At 36.8% G+C, this 20,814-nt stretch overlaps 1 protein-coding gene across 1 annotated transcript in view; it reads left to right on the top strand.

Moving 5' to 3' along the window:
* The first annotated feature begins 1,123 nt into the window (after positions 1-1,123).
* The window catches only part of ARHGEF7 (Rho guanine nucleotide exchange factor 7), a 321,898-nt gene continuing 302,207 nt past the window's right edge, over positions 1,124-20,814 (top strand). Inside the window, exons 1-2 of the mRNA XM_044670524.1 lie at positions 1,124-1,158; positions 1,396-1,482. The gene's annotated coding sequence lies outside the window, so the exon portion shown is untranslated. The remainder of the gene's footprint in view (positions 1,159-1,395; positions 1,483-20,814) is intronic.

Here is a 20,814-nt window from a genome sequence, read left to right as displayed (position 1 = left end):
TGTCATTATTACATGTTAATGCCATTTGATTCTCATGTCATTTGATCCTCACCCTGACTTAGGGCACTGGATCTGGAGTTAGGGAAGACCTGAGTTCATTTGCGACCTCAGGCCCTTAATTAAGTGGTGACCATAGGAAGTTGTCGACTTCTGTCTGCTTGTTTCCAGTGTGAGAGTAAAATGAAAGAAAATTTTAATATGCTTGCAAACCTTAAAGTGTTCCTTAAACACTATTATTGTTGTTATCATTACTAATTACCTGTTATCTGGCTGGGGAGTTTCTTCTGGTTTCTCCTACTCTTCCCTGGTAGTTTCCGGGGCCCCCTCCTTCCTCCTTAGCTTGGAATGTGAACTTCTTGAGCATCTACATTATTTTTTTCCTTATATTTGTATCCCCAACGCCTTACATATAAGTGCTTAACAGATGATGGTTGCAGCGTGGTTCTAAGGAATATGAGAAGTTCCTTTCATTCCACTCCCTTTAAGGGTGCCACTGGTGTGGCATATTGCACGAGTTTTCAGATCTCTTTCATGATCAGGGTGTCCTAATATCGTCTTTGTGGAGTTTTAAGTTATTTGGACTTAATAAAATTTAAAATTACACGAAGTCTTTTTTGGGACACTTTGTATTGCGATGTTTTGATTTTAAAACGGCACTAAAACATTTTGAAACACCCCGATTGATGTTTTGATGTTTTTCTTTAAAAATTTTTTGTTTTAAGGATGGTTCTCTATCTTTGGGAATGCGGAGGGATATCTAGAAATTTTGGTAATGTAAAAAAAAAAAGTCAATGAAAATTAAATTCTGAATTATAATGTATAAAAGAAGTAATCCTATACAGTATGTTAGTCATCTGAGTGATAGATTTTCTCCTCCTTTTCTCTCTGCCACAGCGTGGGGCCAGAGGCAGTTTTTCCCTAGTCCGGGCGGTGCTGGGGTCTGCGCTCTGCCCTGGCGCGCTCCAGCTGCTACCAGAAGTGGAAGGAGGGGACTGATTGGGGGGGCTCGTGGGATCTCCTCTGTCCTCTCCTCGCCCTCTTACGTCACTTCCGGCAGTCCGGTCTACTTCCCGGTGAGGGGAAAAGAGAAGGAAGGGAAAAAAAAAAAAAAAAAAGGAGAGGAGAGACACTGGTGCTACCAGAAAGGGAGGAAGAGGGGTGAGAAGCGCCAAGGTGCCCCTACCCCATGGCGCGCGTCCCCGGGAGGGTGGGGTGCGATGGGGAGGAGAGGAGGGGACGGCCCCGCCCGGCGGGCGCACGCGCCCCGGCCCTCGCGGTTCCCCCCCTTCCCCGGCCCTGCCCCCATCTCTGCAGCGCTGTCTCCGGGGTTCGGGCTGCAGAGGAGCCGGGGCTGCCGGACGCTTCTTAGTGGCTGCTTGCTCTCTATCATTGCAGGTTTACCCGGAGCCCCGGAGCGAGAGCGAGTGTCTGAGCAACATCCGCGAGTTCCTGAGAGGCTGCGGGTCCTCCCTCCGCCTGGAAGTGAGTCAGGGGGCTGGGGCCGGGGGTGGCGAGGGAGGGCCTCACCGTCAGGGCAGCCTTCAGATTGTGGGGCGCTGGGCCCAGGGAGGGGTCCTATGCTGCTGCGCCTCAAAGTCTCTAGCTACTGGGGAGCTGCCGCTTCTTCCCCTGCCTGGGAGGGAGGGCGGGGAGAAAGATGCCTGTGGAGGAAACGGAGGACAGATGCTCTCGGGGCTGGGGTTCCTCAGATGTTGTCCTCAGCATCCTTGCCTCGTCCTTCCTTCCTTTGCCGCCCTGAGGAGATTCATCAATGTTGGGAATTGGAGGGGGGAGAGGGAGAGGATGTGTATGTGTGCGCCCCTTTTGATGGTGGGCAAGCTTTGGGAGAGATCTCTATCTTTTCTGGAGAGAGAATGAATGGAGGTTAGGGGACGATGCCACTTGCTCTTGTGTGTCTCTATGTACACGTTCATTTGTACACATCTTCTGATGATGGATAGATTTTTTTGGAGAGATTTAGAATGAATTGAGGCTGAGAATGGGAGGATTTATCTGTGCCTCTTGCTCTGTGTGTGTGTGTGTATGTGTACACGTGTGTACCTTCTCATGGGAGGCAGGATTTGGGAGATACCTGGAATGAATGGAGACTGGGAGTGGGGAAATTTATCTGAGCCTCTTGTTCTGTCTGTATGTGGTGGTACTTGTTTCTGTGCCCCTCCTTTCTGGTGGTGGGCAGACTTTGGGAGAGATCTAGAATGAATGGAAGCTTTGGGTGGGGAGATTTAGCTGTGCATTTGTGTATGTATACCTTCTGATGGGCAGCATTTGGGAGAGATCTAGAATGAATGGATGTTAGGGAGTGGACAGACCTATCTGTCTGCCTCTTGGGGTGTGTGTATGTGTGTGTGCGCGTGCACGTGTGTGCATATGTGTGTGTATGTATGTACCGACATACTTTTTGATAGTGGGCAGGTTTTGGGAGAGATCCAGAATCAGTGGAAGCTGGGTGTGAGAAGATCTATCTGTATGCCTCTTAGGCCATGTATGTATGTGTGTGAATACCTTCTGATGATGGGCAGGTTTTCGTAGAGATATACCTTTTCTGGAGGGGGTAGAGAAACCTATCTGTGTGACTCTTGCATGCTGAGTATGTTTGTGTTGGAGGGGAGGCAGGCACAGGTGACTCTTTTAGTATAGAAACTCTTTTGGAGGGGAAATGAAGATTTGCAGTTAAAATTCAGACTTAGCCAATGATTATTTCTGGAAAAATAGTTTGTAGCCTCCCTGTCATGCGTTTGCAAATAATAAAGTTAATCTTGGCAAAACAGTACACAATTTCTTGGTGGCTAGTTAAAAATCATTGATATTTTATTATTATATTTTATTTGTTTATTTAAAAAATAGAACCCACACTATGGGATTAAAATGGTCAAGAATTCCCCTTCCCCCATTGCAACAACAGAAACACTGTTTCCCTATACAGTCTCAACCACTACCCCACCCCCCTGTCAGTGATTCATTATTCTTAAGCCTTTCCTTTGAAACAGTTAGCTTCTCTAGAACTTCATGTTGAGATTCTACAAATAGCCCTAACTTTGTTAAATAAAAGAATACTTTGTGGCATACTTTTGGTGGTTTTTTTTTTTTTACATGGTGCCTCATGTTGACCTTAGCCAGTAAGTAGGGACTTGAAACTCTTGGAATTAGCCTTATAGTTTCAGAACAGAAATCTTTATTCTCTATCCTGTTTCCTCCATTACTTATTATCTTACTAATTCATTGGTTTGAGATCAGGAGTCATTCTTCTCTTTCCCCTTTTTCATTAGCAAATGTTGTTGGTGACATACCTCTTGAGACAGATCCTTGTTCCAGGTTTTTTGAAAAACAACAAACCAACAAAGATTCATTATATGTAGTCTGTGGAATATTTACATGGCTAGCTTATCTGTTGATTGTAAAATAAATAGAAATCCAGGGATCGGTAGAAGTTAGATGTAACATTTGTTACTTGCTCAAGTACTATAATATTTTTATGTTAATATTTCATGTCTATGAAGAAATTCTTAGAGATAGGTAGGTGAAAGTTGGTGAATAAATCAGAATACACTCTATAAATGAAAATGATTGTTATAAACATTTTCCTTCAGGGTATTAAAATTGTCAGCTTCCTAAATTATTTCTTCTTTGGGCTATACTTGGGAGTTTAAAAATTGTCATAGAGTTGAGGAATATACTCTGGCATATAACTTGATATGGTATGGATTCATTTTTGACTTCTCTTTTCATTAAGGTTTGATCTTTCAGAATGATTCTTATTGTCTCCTAAGACATAGTTTCACTATTGTGATTTTCAAGGCTATTTTGAAGGAAATAATTCCTTTCAGTGTTCCTAGATATCTGTGTTTTCCAGATTCTGGAATGCATGTGTAAATAAACATTTTCAAACTGTAGAAACCAGGGACTTAATACTATGTGAGGCTGCTCAAATTGTTCTTTAACTTTTTTTGAGTCAAAAGTAACAAAACATTGTGTTGATTGATATTTTAGACTATGTTCTATTGGTAATAAACCATTAAATTTGAAGTTTCTTTTATCTTCTGATTAATCATTAATTATTTATCATTAATTAGTTACCTTCAGTTAAACTTCTTCTAGGGTCTCTTGAAGAAAAAGAGGATAAGTTGAAAGTTACTTTCTTAAAGAATGAAATATTTTAAACTAATGCCACTCATCTACAAATGAGTTAGTTTATTGGAAAAGGTTTCCGAACTAGTTTGGCATCTGATAGAAATGAAGTTTGCTACAAACAGTAGAGACCAAACTTGTGCTATACCCAGTTTATGGAGCATTGTCAAAGGATTCCAAAAGCTTCCTAAGTCTTAGTGATTGACAAGCCTTGGTGTAGGTTTATTTATAACCGCTATTGACTTTCTTTTAAAACATTACTGATAATATTTTGTTTTTATAATCATCTTCATTTCTCAGTATATCCCTCCCTCATCTTTCATCCAGAGCACCATCCTTCATGACAAGGAATATAAAAGGAAGAGGGAAAAAGTATTCTAGCAAAATTAATCAACACATGTACTGAGGCTGACATGTTCCATAGCCATCCCTAACATTTGCAAAGAAGGAAGAGAAGTAAATTTCATAACTCTTCTTTGGGATCAAACTTGGTTATTATAATTATAATGCGTTCCATTTTGATTTCCTTTCTTTTATAAAAAAATTATTTTCCACTTAATGTAGTTATTGTGTATCTTGTTTTCCTGGTTCTTCTTATTTCACTGTTTATCATTTCTTATAAGTTCTCATGCTTCTCTGAAGTCTTCATATTCATTGTTTCTTACGGCATAGTAATATTTCCTTACATTTATGTGTCACATTCAATTTAGACTTTCCCCAGTTGATGGACAGCTGTTTGATTTCTAGTTCTTAGCTGCTACAAAATATGCTGCTATAAATATTTTTGTCTAAAGCACACATTTTTTCTCTTTGACTTCTTATAGGTATATTTATAGCAATAGCATCTCTGGATCAAAGAATAGAGACATTTAGGCATTGTCTTAGCATAAATCATCTACTCAGTGCATGTAGATTGCTCAATAGATAGAATGCCAGGTCTGGAATCAAGAAGACCTTAATTCACATTTGGCCTCAGATAGTAGTAACTTTGTGACCTTGGGCAAGTTTCTTAACCTCTCTGTCTCAGGATCCTCCTCTGTAAAATGGCACCTATATACCAGGGTTGTTGTAAGGCTCTAGTAAGATACTATTTGTAAAATACTTAGTACTATGCCTGGTACATAATAAGGCTATATAAGTCTTCCTTTTTGACTCCAGGCCCAGGGCTCTGTCTGCTATACTACCTAGTTAATGAGTGTATTATATTTTTAGTAAAAGAATAAAATCTTGTTATGATATCTTTGGTTTCTTGCTTCTTATGGTTCTAATGACCATCTGTACATAGAAGATTCCCAAATCTACATCCAAAGTACCTTCACAGTATTAATATTCCTAGAAAATACTCAGTAATATATTTTATTGACCTGGTTTTATATTTCCAGTCATTATGTCATTTTATAATTCCATATCTATTATAATCTATCAAGCATGTCTATTGAGATACCCCAGTGACCTTATGAACTGATATTTTAAGAGGTAAATTCCTACTTAGCTTTCTTCCTCAAAATAGCTACCACTTTCTAGCTTTGGCCAATGACATCATCATTCTCCTGGTTCACTATGCTCAAAACTTTTTAAGAGTTATTTTGTTCCTTTCTATTCAAGTTCTCACTTTTTAGTCATATGTCATTTATGTCACATCTGTATCACATAAATCATTGACTTAGGTTTGTCATGAATAATGCCTCTATGTACCATTCTAGTTTGTTACTTATTCTCCTGTTTGACTCTTTTATTTCATCCTTTTATTTCATCCTTGGTGTTCAGGAAAGACTAGCACCTCTGATATGAGGGCTTGCCAACCCTTTTCCAGGACTGCTCATCAACCTTTGAAGCCCGTATCATGTGGAGTGGTCAAACCTTGGTAAAACCATCTTGGTACAGAGGCTAAACCAGGCTGAAGATGACTGACAGGTTTCAACCCTGTTGTTGAATTAGGGAGATGTCTCCCAAGCATGTGAAGACTTCTCCTGGGGGAATGGGAGGATGAGAACAATTTGTTTCAACAGCCATGAAGATAGCTCAAGCAGGCACTATGATGTGTTTAGAGCTTGGTCAGATGTAGAAGACATGAAGGTCATCCACTGCATCCTGGGCCATCACCAGTTGTCTGTCTTGACTTTTGTCTTGCCACTGGATTTCTATGACTCTGGAAGAGAGAGTTAAGCAGATAAGTCTTTGTAACATTCTCTTAAATCCAGTTCTCACACACACAATGATGTCATTGGTCCTCTTCAAATAGGAAGGACAAATAACAACAACTACTTCATCCTGGCCAATCTATTGTGATTTGCCAACTCTTACCACCATGTTTTTTGCTGATGTGCTTTTTATATCTTGCTTGAGATACATTCCTGGCTTCATTCCTATCCTTTTTTTAAAGACTGGATAAATTCTTATCACATGTCAGAAGACTTCATTTGTATGTTTTCATTGATTGTTTTCTGGTTCTCCTTAGAATTTATGTATCCTAGGCACATAGTAGATTGAATAAGTGCCAGTTGTATTTATTGAAGTTTTATAATGTTTTCATTATTCTGATTTGATAGGTTGTGGATAATATGAAAGAAAAGCCTTTAGAATGGGAAGAGCACAAGGAACATTAGAATGTAAGCATGTTGAGGACAGGAACTCATTTTTCTCCTTGTATCCCTTTTTCCTAGGATTTGGCATATAAAGATTTATGGAACTAAAAACCTACTGTGTTGACTTTCACTTTTAGTTATCTCAGGCATAGTTATATCTAATCTGGAGCATTCTTGGGTCACAATGTAAATGGAGAGCTGGCTTTAAGACCTAGTTGCAAATTTTGGAGACTACTGGAAAAGGTGGGAAAGATAATGGAGATCTAGAAGTCTTTATAGACATTCAAAGCCAACTTTTGCTTTTTCCTTGATTGAGGAGAAAAATAAGATGGAGAGGTGGCAAGAAAGTTTAGAGATCACTTCTAGTTGCAGTTTTTGTTGTTGTACAGTTGTTTCAGTTGCATCTGACTCTTCTGGCAAAGATGCTGGAGAAGTTTGCCATTTCCTTCTCCAGTTCATTTTACAGATGAGGAAACTGACACAAACAGGGTTAAATGATTTGCCTAGGTTCATACAACTAATAAGAGTCTGAGGTCACATTTGAACTCAGGACTTCCTGACTCCAGGCCTGGTGGTTTATCTGCTAAGCTATCTAGCTGCCCTCTAATTGTAGTTAGGGGATATACTTTTATTACCTTGTTGCCTGAAAGGCTTATTTATGGCCTTGTGCAGAATTTTTTTTCATTTTTTATTGTCATGCAAAACACTTCCATATAGTATATATTCATGCAAAACACTTCCATATAGTATATATCAAATATATATACTATATGGAAGTGTTTTGCATGACAATAAAAGTATATATAACAATATATTCTGTTGTAAGAGCAAAGCCATATGTAACCAAAACCCCAAAATAAAGCCAAAGATACACTGATGTGAAAGATGACTAACAGTTTTTTTCTCTGGAGGTGGAGAGCATTCCCTGTCACAAGTCTTGTGTAGAATTTTTATACGACATTGGTTTTTTATTTGTCTCTTCATGTCTTAATTATCGCTTCATCTTTTAAATAGGTTTCAGGTATTTTTCATTAGCCTAAGTGAAAATTATAACAACTTCAAGTTTATCTAAAGAAATATGTGAATTTTGAGAGTTAACTTTTAAAACTAGAATCAGTTATGCTGAAACATAACCAAAACTTGTTGATGCAAGTTTAAGAAGCAATTGAAATAAAATCTGGAGTAAATCTCCTTATGTAGAAAGCCCCACCCAAGGGCTATCTTTTGTCCTGGAACCATGAAGTCTTAGAGTTAAACTAACTTTAATAAACTTTACATTGAGAACTTAAATGGAATTTAAGTACTGTACATTCTTAGAAGTCTTGCTGATGCTTTTTTTTCTAACTACTCTCTCATAGTATTGATCAAAAGGAAGCCTTGACTAGATGTGGTCGTTTTAAATGAATGATGTTTATTGGCTGATTTGGAGGATTCTTCCTTTCAGTCTATTCATTCCTTTGTCAGAACTTGTCTTTAAGGTAAAGAAGCTGAAGATTTATTAACACTTGCAATTACATCATTAAAAGGGTCATTTGGGAGAAGAAATGAATAATTTTCAAAATGAAACCGGGGAGTTATTAACTATTTTGTAGCTATTTAAAGCAACAGGAGAATTATTTTTGTTCAGGTACTATATTTGTACTTTCTTGGGTAAAAGGAGAATATGAGAGAGGAAGGACAAGGTCAGTGATTGGCCTATTTTTGTTGTGACTATATCAGCATGCTTTTTGGGAAATGATTGGACCAGCTTCATCATTTAGCCCTGAGGAAGCCTTGTTAGGTGACCTCTTTGGAAAAGAGGAGACTTGAGCTGCATGTTTAAATTGAAATCTTAGGATCATAAATTTAGAGCTGGAGTAGGTCTTATTAGATCATTTAAGCCAGTGGTTTCCAAACTTTTTTGGCCTACCGCCCCCTTTCCAGAAAAAATATTAGTTGGCCCCCTGGAAATTAATTTTTTTAAAATTTTAATAGCAATTAATAGGAAAGATAAATGCACCTGTGGCCATCACTGTTCTCCTGAATCGCTACAGCACCCACCAGGGGGCGGTAGTGCCCATTTTGGGAATCACTGATTTAATCCAAGCCTCTCATTCTACAAAGAAGCAAATTGAGGCCCGGGAGGTTAAGTGAGTTGTCTAAGGTGATACAGTGAGCAAGTAACAGAGCTGGAATTTCATCTATATCCTCTGACTCCATATCTAATGCTCATTCCATTACATCATGTGGCCTCTGAAATTTTTGGTGTTCTTATGGTTTAGGGTCTTCCTTATATATTCTGATAAATATGGTAATTTTCTGTTTTGAAGTTAGTAGACAGAAAATGTTTGGCTTTTTTAACTTGTCCATTTGGGACTGGTGAAGCATCTTTGTTTGACAAGAACATTACTTGTTGATAAAAAATTTTTGCTGTATTAACCTTTTAAAGTTAGGTAAAGACTTGAAGTAGTCATTAGGTCAACTAGTTGATATGAGTATTAGTGAATTGTTTTTTTTTTTGCTTTTTAATATAATTTTATTTTAAAAATATTTTTCCATGGTTAAATGATTCATGTTCTTTCCCTCCTTCCTCCTGGAGCTGACAAGCAATTTCACTGAGTTGTACATGTATTATTACTCAAAACCTATTTCCATATTATTCATTTCTGTAAAAGAGTAATCTTTTAAAACCCAAACCCCAAATTCTATACCTATACAGACAAGTGATAAATCATATGTTTTTCTTCTGCATTTCTCTTTCCACAGTTCTTTCTCATAAGTGCCTCAGAGTTGTCTTGTATCATTGCATTGTTATTAGTACCAAATGTTACATTGATCATCCCACAACGTTTCAGTTACTGTGTATAATAATATTCTACTGGTTCTGCTTATTTCACTCCACATTAGTTTGAGTAAGTCCTTCCAATTCTTATAGAAATCAAGCAATTCACCATTCCTTATAGCACAATAGTATTCCATCACCATCATATCCCACAATTTGTTCATCCATTCTCCAATAGAGGGACATCTCCTCATATTCCAGTTTTTTACCACCAGAAAAACTCAAGTTATAAATATTTTTGTACAAACAGATCCATTCCCATTTTTTTTTATCTCTTTGGGATACAAAACTATTAGTGGTATTGCTGGATCATAGGGCATGCATTCTTTTAAAGCCCTTTGGGCATAATTCCAAATTGTCTTCTAGAATGGTTGGATCAGTTCATAACTCCACCAGCAATGCATTGTGTTTCAATTTTGCCACATCCCCTCTAATGTTTTATTATTTTCCTTTACTGTCATATTGGGCTAACCTTCTACATGTAAGGTGGTATCTCAGAATTATTTTGATTTGCATTTCTCTAATCAGGAGAGCTTTAGAACATTTTTTCATATGATTATTGATAATTTTGATTTCTTCTTCTGAAAACTGCCTATTCATATCCCTTGACCATTTGTTAAATGGGAAATGATGCGATTTCTTGTGAATTTGACTTAGTTCCTTATATATTTGAGAAATTAGACCTTTGTCAGAGAAATTTGTTATAAAATTCTCTTCCCCACTCCCCCGTTTGCTGTTTGCTGCTTCCTTTCTAATTTTGGTTATGTTAGTTTTGTTTGTAAAAAGCTTTTTAATTTAATATAATAAAAATTATTCATTTTGCATCTTGTAATATTCTTTGTCTCTTGCTTGGTCTAAAATTCTTCCCTTTCTCATAGATCTGACAGGAGCACTATTCTACATTCACCTAATTTACTTATAATATAGTGAATTATTCCTTTATCCAGACTGTCAAATGTCCTATATGATTTGAATGAATGGGAGTACTTTCTGCACACATACAGATAATAGCCTTTTTAGGCTTTTCATTGGTCAGCTTGGCCAAAGAACTCATGCAGTAGCTATTTGCTGGTGATTAGCTTCTCTATATAATTGGAGAGGCTGGTCTTCCAATATAGTTGGTTCATAGGATTGTACTCTGTTGCTTTGAAATGGAAGACTAAGACTTTGAACAAGATATTCAATTAGATTAGATACAATAATAGTTCATGTTGTGTATGTACTATCGGTTTTGATGTGAGTATGGAAGATGATGGTGAGTTTAAGACATACATACTACATTGCCTTGAGAAACCCTTGTTTAAGTGAACTACTGATGTGTTCTAAAAATGTCAGTGAAAAAGACCCTAGAGAAGCAATGTAGCATAATGGATCAAGTACTTGACTTAAAGAAGACCTGAGTTTGAATTCTGCCTCTGACATTTACTGGCTTTGTGACTTTAGGCAAATCTTGCCTTAAGTTGATCAAATTTTGGTTTATGAATAACTAGCTGTGTAACTTTGAACAAGATACTTCCCTACTCAGATATTTCATCTATAATTTTACTTTAGATTTTTTTATAGCTTTAGATTACTTTACTTTAGATTTTTTTATAGACTTTGGGAAAAGAGTTCATATTTTATATATCACTTTACAAAGTGATTTCACTTTTTTTCTTGTTTTCTTATTCAATTTATTCTTTTTCTTAAAAAATTAATTAATTAAGAATATTTTCCCATATTTGTATGATTCATGTTCTTTTCCTCCCATCCCCTTTTCCCCCTCCCAGAGCCAACGAGTAATTCCACTGGGTTTTACATGTATCATTGTTCAAAACCTATTTCCATATTATTACTATATGCAATAGAGTGATCATTTAGAGTCAACATCCTCAATCATATCTCGAACAAACCATGTGATCAATCATATGTTTTTCTTCTGTGTTTCTACTCCCAAAGTTCTTTCTCTGGATACAGATAGCATTCCTCCTCATAAGTCCCTCAGAATTGTCCTGTATCATTTTGCATTGCTGCTAGTAGAAAAGTCTATTACATTTAATTGTGCCGCAATGCATCAGTCTCTGTGCACAGCGTTCTCCTGGTTCTGCTCCTTTCACTCTGCATCAATTCCTGGAGGTCTTTCTAGTTCACGTGGAATTCCTCCCATTCCTTCAGCACAATAGTATTCCATCACCAGCAGATACCAAAATTTGTTTAGCCATTCCCCAATTGAAGGGCATCCCCTCATTTTCCAATTTTTTGCACCACAAAGAGCATGCCTATAAATATTTTGGTACAAGTATTTTTCCTTATTACAAAGTGATTTCATCTTAACAACCTTGTAAGGTTTGTAATAGCATCATTGTGATATATTTACAGATAAGGAAACTGAGGTTCAGTGTGGTGCATTGGTTTGTTTGCACTAGTTACATGGCTAAAGTCTGGGCTGTACTTGAACCCAGATTTTATGACTTCAAGTCTATGGTCTTTTTAGAATAGAGATAAGGGAATACAAGATGCTATGAAAATAAAATGGCCCAGACTTGGTAACTGATTCAATATGAAAAGTGAAGGACAGGAGAGTCAAAGATAACACCAAAGTTGGACTTTCTGGAACATGCACCTGCATAGATGTCCATTTTCCATCATTTACCCTTTTTGGCTTCCTTTTTTGTCTTCTGCATTAGAATATAAGCTCCTTGAGAACTATAAGTATTAAAATTGATAAAGGCTGGTATAAATATAAAAGTAATTTAATTAAAGCCATGCTGATAGATAAGTTATTAGACCACGCGCTTGTAAGCATTCAAAACTGCCGCCTCCATTACTGTCTCAAGTCTGCTAGCCAAGAGAGCCTACTGGCAAAGAGGCCACTCCCTCCTAACCCAGGAGATTTAAGCTCTTCCCTGGGTCAAGATGTAGGCCTTCCCAAGCCCAAAAACCCGGAAACGGAAACCAGTTGGACCATGTTGGATCACGGGAAATGTAGTTTTGATACATTTCCCATGTCCATAGAAATATATACACTTTTAGATGGCATTTTCCAAATTTCACTTTTACAGAGCAAACTGTTTCTTTCTGCTTGTATTTGTAGTTTCAGTGCTTACGCACTTAGCATGATGCCTGGCACCTGGCAAGCATTTAAGAAATGCATGTTGAGTGACTAGGCTAATGGTAGTGCCACTGACAGATGAGTTCTGGAAAAGCAGGTTTGGAGGAAAAATGTATGTTGAGTTTAAGTGCTGGTAAAGGTGTAGGAGCTTATTCTTTAAAGACAGACCTTATTACCATTAGTTAAGAAGCAAAGAATATAATAAGATACCATTTTGTGTGTTAAACATTGTGGTCATAAGATTTGTAACTCAAGAATCTCAGAGATGGAAAGGACTTCAAATGTCTTCAAGTCTCTTCATCTTGAGTAAATCCCTCCACCCCACAATTCCCATTTCTGATATGTGCTCATTCAGCCTCAATGGAAAGCTCATTTTGTCTTAAGATATTCCATTCCATTTTTGGGTTGACTATTAGGCATGTTTTTCTTGCATTGAACTAAAATCTGTCCCTTGTAAAATCTGTACCCATTATTTTTAATTTTATCCTTGGGAGCAAGCAGCAAATCTAGATCTTCTTAACCACGAAGCCTTTCAGATATTTGATATCCTCTCAGGTGTTGCCTTCTACAGTAGCTTAAATGTCTTATAGTTCTTACATTTGATCTTCATAAAACCTGATAGGTAAACTTTTTATTATTCTTGTTTTTTTCTTCTCTTCGGTGTAGGCTCCAGTTTCTTAATGAATATAACTTTTAGAACTGATGGGGGTGCAGTTTAATGGAACTATATTCAGTAGAATATGTCTCATTCCCTCATTTCATAGGTGAGGAAATTGAGGCACAGTGGTTAAGTTCTTTTCCTAAGGTCACATAGCTGTTAAAAGTCTGAGGAAGGATTATGTATGAAATACCTGTCTGGACAGAGCCAAGACTATAAGATTTCTTGTCCAGCAGAAGTATATAACTTGCTTTTTGTTTTGTAAGACTCAGTTGAACTCATTTGTGCTGTTTTTTAAAAAATATCCTTACTTTCCATCTTAAATTCAATACTGTGTATGGGTTCTAAGGCAGAAGAGCAGTAAGGGCTAGGTAATGGGGGTTAAATGACTTTTACAGGGTCACACAGCTATAAAGTGTCTGAAGCCAGATTTGAATCCAGGACCTTCAGTCTCTAGGCCTGGCTCCCAATCTACTGAGCTACCCAGTTGTCCTTGAACTCATTGTATTGAGGGAATGGGATTTTGATTTGGGGAGACAAGAATCGATAAGTAGGTAATTATTTAATATAGAAGATTTTTCAGGACATAAGATCTGTATGGCCCCCCTGCCCTCAGTGAGTAGGCAGTTTGCTTTGGAATGCTGTCCAGTCCTCCCTCAAGAAACTTTTGAAAGTTTGTGTTTGAAAATAACAATCCACATTATAGGGTTTTCTGATATACAAAATTCTTTCTTCTAGTCTTTGAAATAGGACAAATATTATTGTCCTTGCTTTACATTTTGAAAACTGAGGGTCTGGGAACTATAGTGATTTGTGTCTGGTCCCTCATCTGTTAAGTGTTGGAGCTGGGAATTGATCTAGTACTCCTGATTGTAATCCAGTGTTCTTTCCACTATAGCTTACTGCCTTTCATAAAAGATTAAATGCTTTTATATATATATATATATGTATATATGTATAGTAAGAATGACATAAAATATCATGATTCTTTAGCCATAATAATTGTCTGTGAGGCAGTTATAGATTTATGATAAAATAATATAATGAGGGTTTATGACTGAATCTATAATGGAGGTTGGTAAAGCTGTAAAGCAGTCAGGAAACCAAACAGATTAGTCACAAGCTATAGATTGGAGGTACTGGATGTAGGAATGACAAGTGCTCAGAGCCTGAGCCAGCCAAGGGATTGATGTAATTTCCATTGGTAAGGACTAAACCCCTTTAAGATGATTTCCCTTCAGTCTCTGACCTGGCTGAGGAAGTAACTCCTATTGGTTGTTAGTGAGATTAGACAGGAAGGGAAGTATGATGCTTCCTGTCTAAACAGTAATAGAGTTACTGTCTCTTTTAGAATCTTGAACAGCAGTCACTATTTAGATCTAAGATGAAGGTAGGACACACTAATTCGTAAATTAAACTAAGGATTTATTGAATAGATTGGTTTGGGAAAAAGGGATTGGAGAGTGGGTTAGGAAACTATGAAACTAGTCTATTACTGCCTTCTAGATCTAAGTTCAGGATGTTGATAAACTCCTTTCTGTGATCTTCAGCTATCCCAAGGGACCAGCCCTGGGACAGAAATAAAATGATCTCTTGATGGTAAATATAAAGCAATCTCTTGATAGGGAATAATTGGTATATTAGATTGATGTTCCTATTTGGTCAGCAATAAACTTTAAACCTACCTGGCTTAGGAAACTAAATCCCACGTTCCACCTCCCTTGACCACCTGGATCCCACCTCAAGGGGTAGAAGTGAAGGTGAGAAGAGAAGTAGGGAAAGAACCCAGCCTTGGGTCTCCAGGCCTTTATATACCCTGAGTCCAACTGCCAGTTGGTACTTGCCCTATGGCTCATGCCATGGTCAACATTCCAACCAGGGCAACTGACAGGTTGCCCCAAGAAAATATGGCAGTATTATTTCTATATTACAGTTTTTGGCGAGTTCAGTTTAGGCAAAGAACCTACAATACCATCTTGAACATGGCTGTACTCAGGATGGCTTTTATTATTAGTAGCTTTTCTTTGTTACTTTCAACTGTGATGCAAGGAGTGTTCGAATTTTGGTTTCATAAAGTCCCACAATTTATTATGAAGATGCTACAGATTTACGATTACTATAGATGGTGTGCTGTGACCCTTGGTGAATTTATCTGTTTTATTCCTACATCAGTTGCAGTTATTTTTGCTCTATTCCAAGGTTTTAAGGCATTCAAAAAAGTTTGTGCACATTTATGGCTGCTATTCCAAATCAATTCAAATGGTGCTGCTATTACAAATCCTAATGCTATTACAAATCATTATTTTTCTTTTGTAAAACTTAAACCCAATTTCTTTCTTTTGATTTTTCCTATTACCTGTCATAGTTTAGCTTAGAATAGAAATAGCTTAAGAATAGGAGTTAGAACCTTTTTATTGTTTTGGGAATACTTAAAGGGATTAAGGAGAATTAGTTTTAGTGTAAGTATAGGATTCTTTAGTGTAGTTTAGTAACATAGGAATCTGGAAATGTTGCAAGATGCAAATTTCTGAAAAACAAATGGACATCTTATAATATAGGAAATAATACTGCCATATTTTCTTGGGGCAACCTGTCAGTTGTCCTGGTTGGAATATTGACCGTGGCATGAGCCATAGGGAGGTACCAACTGGCAGGTACCAAGGGCAGTTGGTCCCAGGGTATATATAGGCTTGGAGACCCAGAGCTGGGTTCTTTCCCTACTTCACTTCTCACTTTCACTTGTACCCCTTGGGTGGGATCTGGGTGGTTGAAGGAGGGTGGGATTTTAGTTTTCCTAGGCAAGGCAGGTTTAAAGATCTTTGCAGACCAAATAGGAACATAAACCTGATATCGTGATTCTTTAGCCATAATATTTGTCTGTGAGGTAGAGTTATAGATTTATGATAAAATACTCAGTAGAAATCTTAAGTTGTGTGAGTCAATCATGTAAAAACAAAACAAAACAAAAACATAAACTTCACCTCCAACTCGCAACTAGGACAATTCAAGTCATATGTTTATTCACCTTACCTCTCTTCTTTCCTTCTTTTACTTGTAAATTAGAGTTATTGTGGTATCTGGAAATATAGTAATATGGCTTTGGAAATGATTTCCCAGGGATTTGCCTTTTCTCTTTTTTTTCCTGTTTGTTTTTTATCTTGTCTATATCTTTTCCCTTAGCTACTGTGACTGCATTGTGGGATGACTGTGGGTGGGTGGGTTTAAAACTCACTTCCAACTCTCTTTGGAGTTGGTTTGGATATGGTAGGGAAGATGATGGTGAGCTCAAGGCAATATCCACTGTCTTGAGAAACCTCTTTAAGTAGATTAAAGTGTTTCAAGAATGGCAATAAAAAAAGATCCCAAGGAAGCGGTATTTCATGATGGATACATTACTGGATTTGGTATAAAGGAGACCTGAGTTTGAATCCTGCCTCTGGCTGTGTGACCTTGGGCAAATTTTGTGTTTAGATTGATCATTGTATTAAAGTTGTATAACTTTAATGCTTCCCCACTTAGATATTTCATATCTTCAGTCAGATTTTTTAATAGCTCTCTGACTTTGAGAAAATCATTTAAATATTGAGCCTCAATTTCTTCATCTTTAAGATGGGAAAAATAATAGTACCCTCATAGAGTTACGAAGATCAGATGAGGTAATGTATGAAAAGTTCTTTTAAACTTTAAAATACACATAAATTCAAGCTGTATTAGTAAAATATTGTTGAGGAATAGAGATAGTTGTCTGAAGAGAGATTGAAACGTTAGGGCTCTTTAGTCAAAATTCATAAAGACTAAGAGAGGTTGTGATTGAAGTTTATAAAGTCTTAAAGGTGTTTATGAAGTTACATTGACTTTCCTACCAAACATAAGCATGCTAAATTTGAATGAGCCTCTTGATACATATTCAGTGTCAACATTTATTTAGTCCCTCCTTCTTATGGAGAGTGCTACAAAAGATGTGTGATTAAGGAGATAGCCTCTATGGAACACAGAATGTGGTAGGAAGATCCCTCATACAAAGAAGAATAAGAAATGATGTTTGATATGTGCATAAAAGAGGTGTGGATATAGTGCAATATGAGCTCCAAGAGAGTTTTAGGACAAAGTGAAGGAAGCATCATCAATGCATGCGCAGGAAAAGCTGAAATTATTTTGTTCTCTACTTTCCCAAAGGTGTAATAGACTAAAAAGATCAGTTCATGGATAACTGGCTTTTAACAAGCAGCAAAGGGAACTTAGGAATATTGGCTATATTGTTTCACATTAGTATTATGGAGGCAGCCATACTCCATCACACACTTTGTCTCTTGGTGCCATTGTCAGGCAGAATAGTAGACTAGCTTAGCTCATTCACTGATCTAGCCCAGTATGGTGTAGTATAAATTGTAAAGTTGAAGAAAGGACATTAACTCTGTTGTATTGTAAGTTGCATGTGTTTTTTTTTTTTTTTGACAACTGTCAGGTGTTAGTAATCATTATAGTGGCACATTATGAATTATGAATTAGTAGCGCAGGTCATTATTACCAAGAGACATTTCTGTTGGCCATAGAATCGTGAGACCTCTCCTGTAAGCTTATTTGGCTGTTTTGATTTTATCTTGGGATTGTTCCTCTTGTTATCAGCTCCTTTTGATCATGTTTGGCTTTTGTAGCAGACATTTGATAAAGTACAGCAGTTGCTTATTGAGCAACTTTAAAGATTCTTGGTTGTAATAGAACACTGGTGGGGGAGGATGAGTGAATTGTTACATTCATTAGTCAGGGCCTTTGAGACAAATTGTAAATGAAATAAATAAGTGAAAGCAGTATATTGGAATTTTATATGGTCAGTTCCTATTCTTTACAAAATAATACTACTTTGAAATTTATTAGTCTTAAAATGAAATTTCTTGTTCTTTTGACAGCATAGAATTTGTCAGTTTTTCTATAAATGTACTTGGAAAATTATCTTGGGTCATTTTTTCATTAGTTGCACTTTTTATTGATATTAAACACTTACTGTATTGGACTGGACTATGGACTATGGGAAGGCAGTGACCATGACTTATTTTATAGTAACTTCTCCAGTATCTTGTATAGTGCTTTATATATTATATTTTAAATTTAAGTCTGATTTAATAGTTAGATTGGCAGCAGCTGTGATACTTTGCTTTTTCAACTACAGTATATCCTTTTTTCTAGAAGTTTGCCTCTATCTTGTAATCTAGCAATTCTTGTTTTTTAAGCACTTTGTTCCTGGAGATGTCAGTTTGTTTAGTAAAGCTATTGCTTGGGGTTGAGATTAGGGAAGGAACTTGCCAGGTGGGCTTACCAAAAGTTAAGATATTTATTGAAAATAGTGAATATACCAGACTTCCTCATTCTTTCCTTTCTTTTTTTTAACCCTTACCTTCTAGCTTAAAATGAATACTTTGTATTGGTTCAAAGACAGAAATGGGATAAGGGCTAGGCAAAGTGATTTGATCAGCACACAGCTAGGAAGTATCTGAGGTCACATTTGAACCCAGGACTTCTTGTTTTTAAACCTGGCTCTTAATCCACTTTAACCACCTAGCTGTGCCCCCTAGACTCCCTTATTCTCACAAGTAGTCAGTTATAGTTTCTCTGTAAAGTTTTTCTTTTTGTGTTTTTTTTTTTTGTTTTTTTTTTGGAGAGAGGGCAAATTCAGCTATATCCTTAGGTTTATAACTGGTTTAGGACTGCCCATTTAGCCACCCAAAATTACTCAGACATTCCTAGTTTGGTCTAAACTTCTAACTGCTAGTGAGTTAGAAAATCAAACTATTATTTTAAAAAAAATACAGCCAGATTTTAAAACCAAAAATATTTACTCCCATCCCCTAAAACTTTCATTTCACACCTATGGTATGGTGAGGTAGCATTGTACAGTAAAAAGGGCATAATGTTTGTAGTTAGAGGACTTGAAGTTAAATCCAAACTCTTCTGCTTATTACTTGCATGAACTTGGGCAAGTCACTTAACCTCTTTGGGTCTCAGTTTTTTCATCTGTATAATTAGAGGGGTTTGGATTCAACTTCTAAGGTTCCTTCCAGCTCTAAATCTATGAACCTACATGCTTATTATTAGAATGGAGACTTTATGTAATTTATTACTTGTGGTGATTGATCAGTTGATTTTTTTTTTCCCTCCTGAGCACCTCCTTTGTGTCTGTTTCATGTTCAGCACATAGCCTGGCACATAGTTGGTCCTTAATAAATATTTGTTGATTGATTACTCAGTAGGTTAATTTCTTGAACTCTGTTATTTGTATTGCATTATATTTGGTGATACAGGTTATTTTCTTTGTATTTTTGAGCCTGGTAGCTACATATGCCCAATTCAAATGAGTTTGTAATTTCACTGAGTTAGATGCCTCTTTCAGGGATATAGATTACAATCCACATATGCTGACCTTGAGTCAGTTTTCTTCCTGAGATCTTCTGAGTTTTCTTTTTCTTTGAAATTAAGGCAACTGCTAAGTGGTTTCTAAGGTTCTTTCAGCTCTGTAGCATACATTTGAATGCCCTTTGGATCCATGGTGCTATGAGAATTTGGGTTTTAGGTTAGAAGTGGGACTAACCCTCCTGGAATTCACAATCTGCAAATGCCACTTCTGTTGGGAAATGTGGTAATCAATTGGTAACAAATTGGGCAAATAGAGAAAAGGAAGATTAGCAGTATCTAAACAGTTTAGAGAAACTGGATTCTTTATTTAGATGACTTGGTGCCTTTTTAAAAATTATGAAAGTAACACAAATTCAGTTTCAGATAACTTCCAAAGGCAAAGGGAGGGGGGTAATATTCTACTGAAATTGCCTATTTCTTTTCTGAGATAATCTTGATTTCCCATCTTATACACGTCTGGTTAAAATAATTTATAGAGCTGTTCCTCCTATTATTGTTTAGGTCAGTTAACCATCTAATGTCTCTGGAAATAATTTTGCCAAGAGGTTATTGATTTTTATATATGGCTGTGTGTAGAATCAAACACAGCTCTATCAAGAAGTAGGAGGACATTACCACACAAGTTAATTGCAGTCTTTATAAATGAACATTTACAAAGTTATATCACAATGTGGTCTTCATTTTCTTTTTGCCTTAAAGATTTCTTTTTTCTAATGCAATTTCCCCACTTTAGTCATGCTTATGACACAAGGAAATTGTCTTGGGATCAGAAGACCTGGATTCTTGCGGTCATTGACTACATGTGATCTTAGGACAGTCAGGTGTCCTCCTAAGGCTCAGGTTTTGTTTTTTTTTTTAAATCTTTGAAACTAAAGCAACAGATTAAGTAGTCTCCAAGGTGCCTTCAGGTCAAAGATTTTGTGATTCTGAAATTAGAAAATCTGCTCAGATTATAGTGAAAAGAAGTTGAAACTATCCAGTTCTTTAGGATTTCTTTGTAGGTTTCTTTTTTTTTTTTTTTAACATTTATTAATATTCGTTTTTAACATGGTTACATGATTCATGCTCCTACTTTCCCCTTCACCCCCCTCCCCCCCCCCCCCCC

The sequence above is a fragment of the Gracilinanus agilis genome, chromosome 3 (genome assembly GCF_016433145.1).
Source record: "Gracilinanus agilis isolate LMUSP501 chromosome 3, AgileGrace, whole genome shotgun sequence".
In the NCBI taxonomy this organism is placed as follows: domain Eukaryota; kingdom Metazoa; phylum Chordata; class Mammalia; order Didelphimorphia; family Didelphidae; genus Gracilinanus; species Gracilinanus agilis.
The sequence above is the reverse complement of the archived record's forward strand: the minus strand, read 5'-3'. Positions and strand labels throughout refer to the sequence as shown.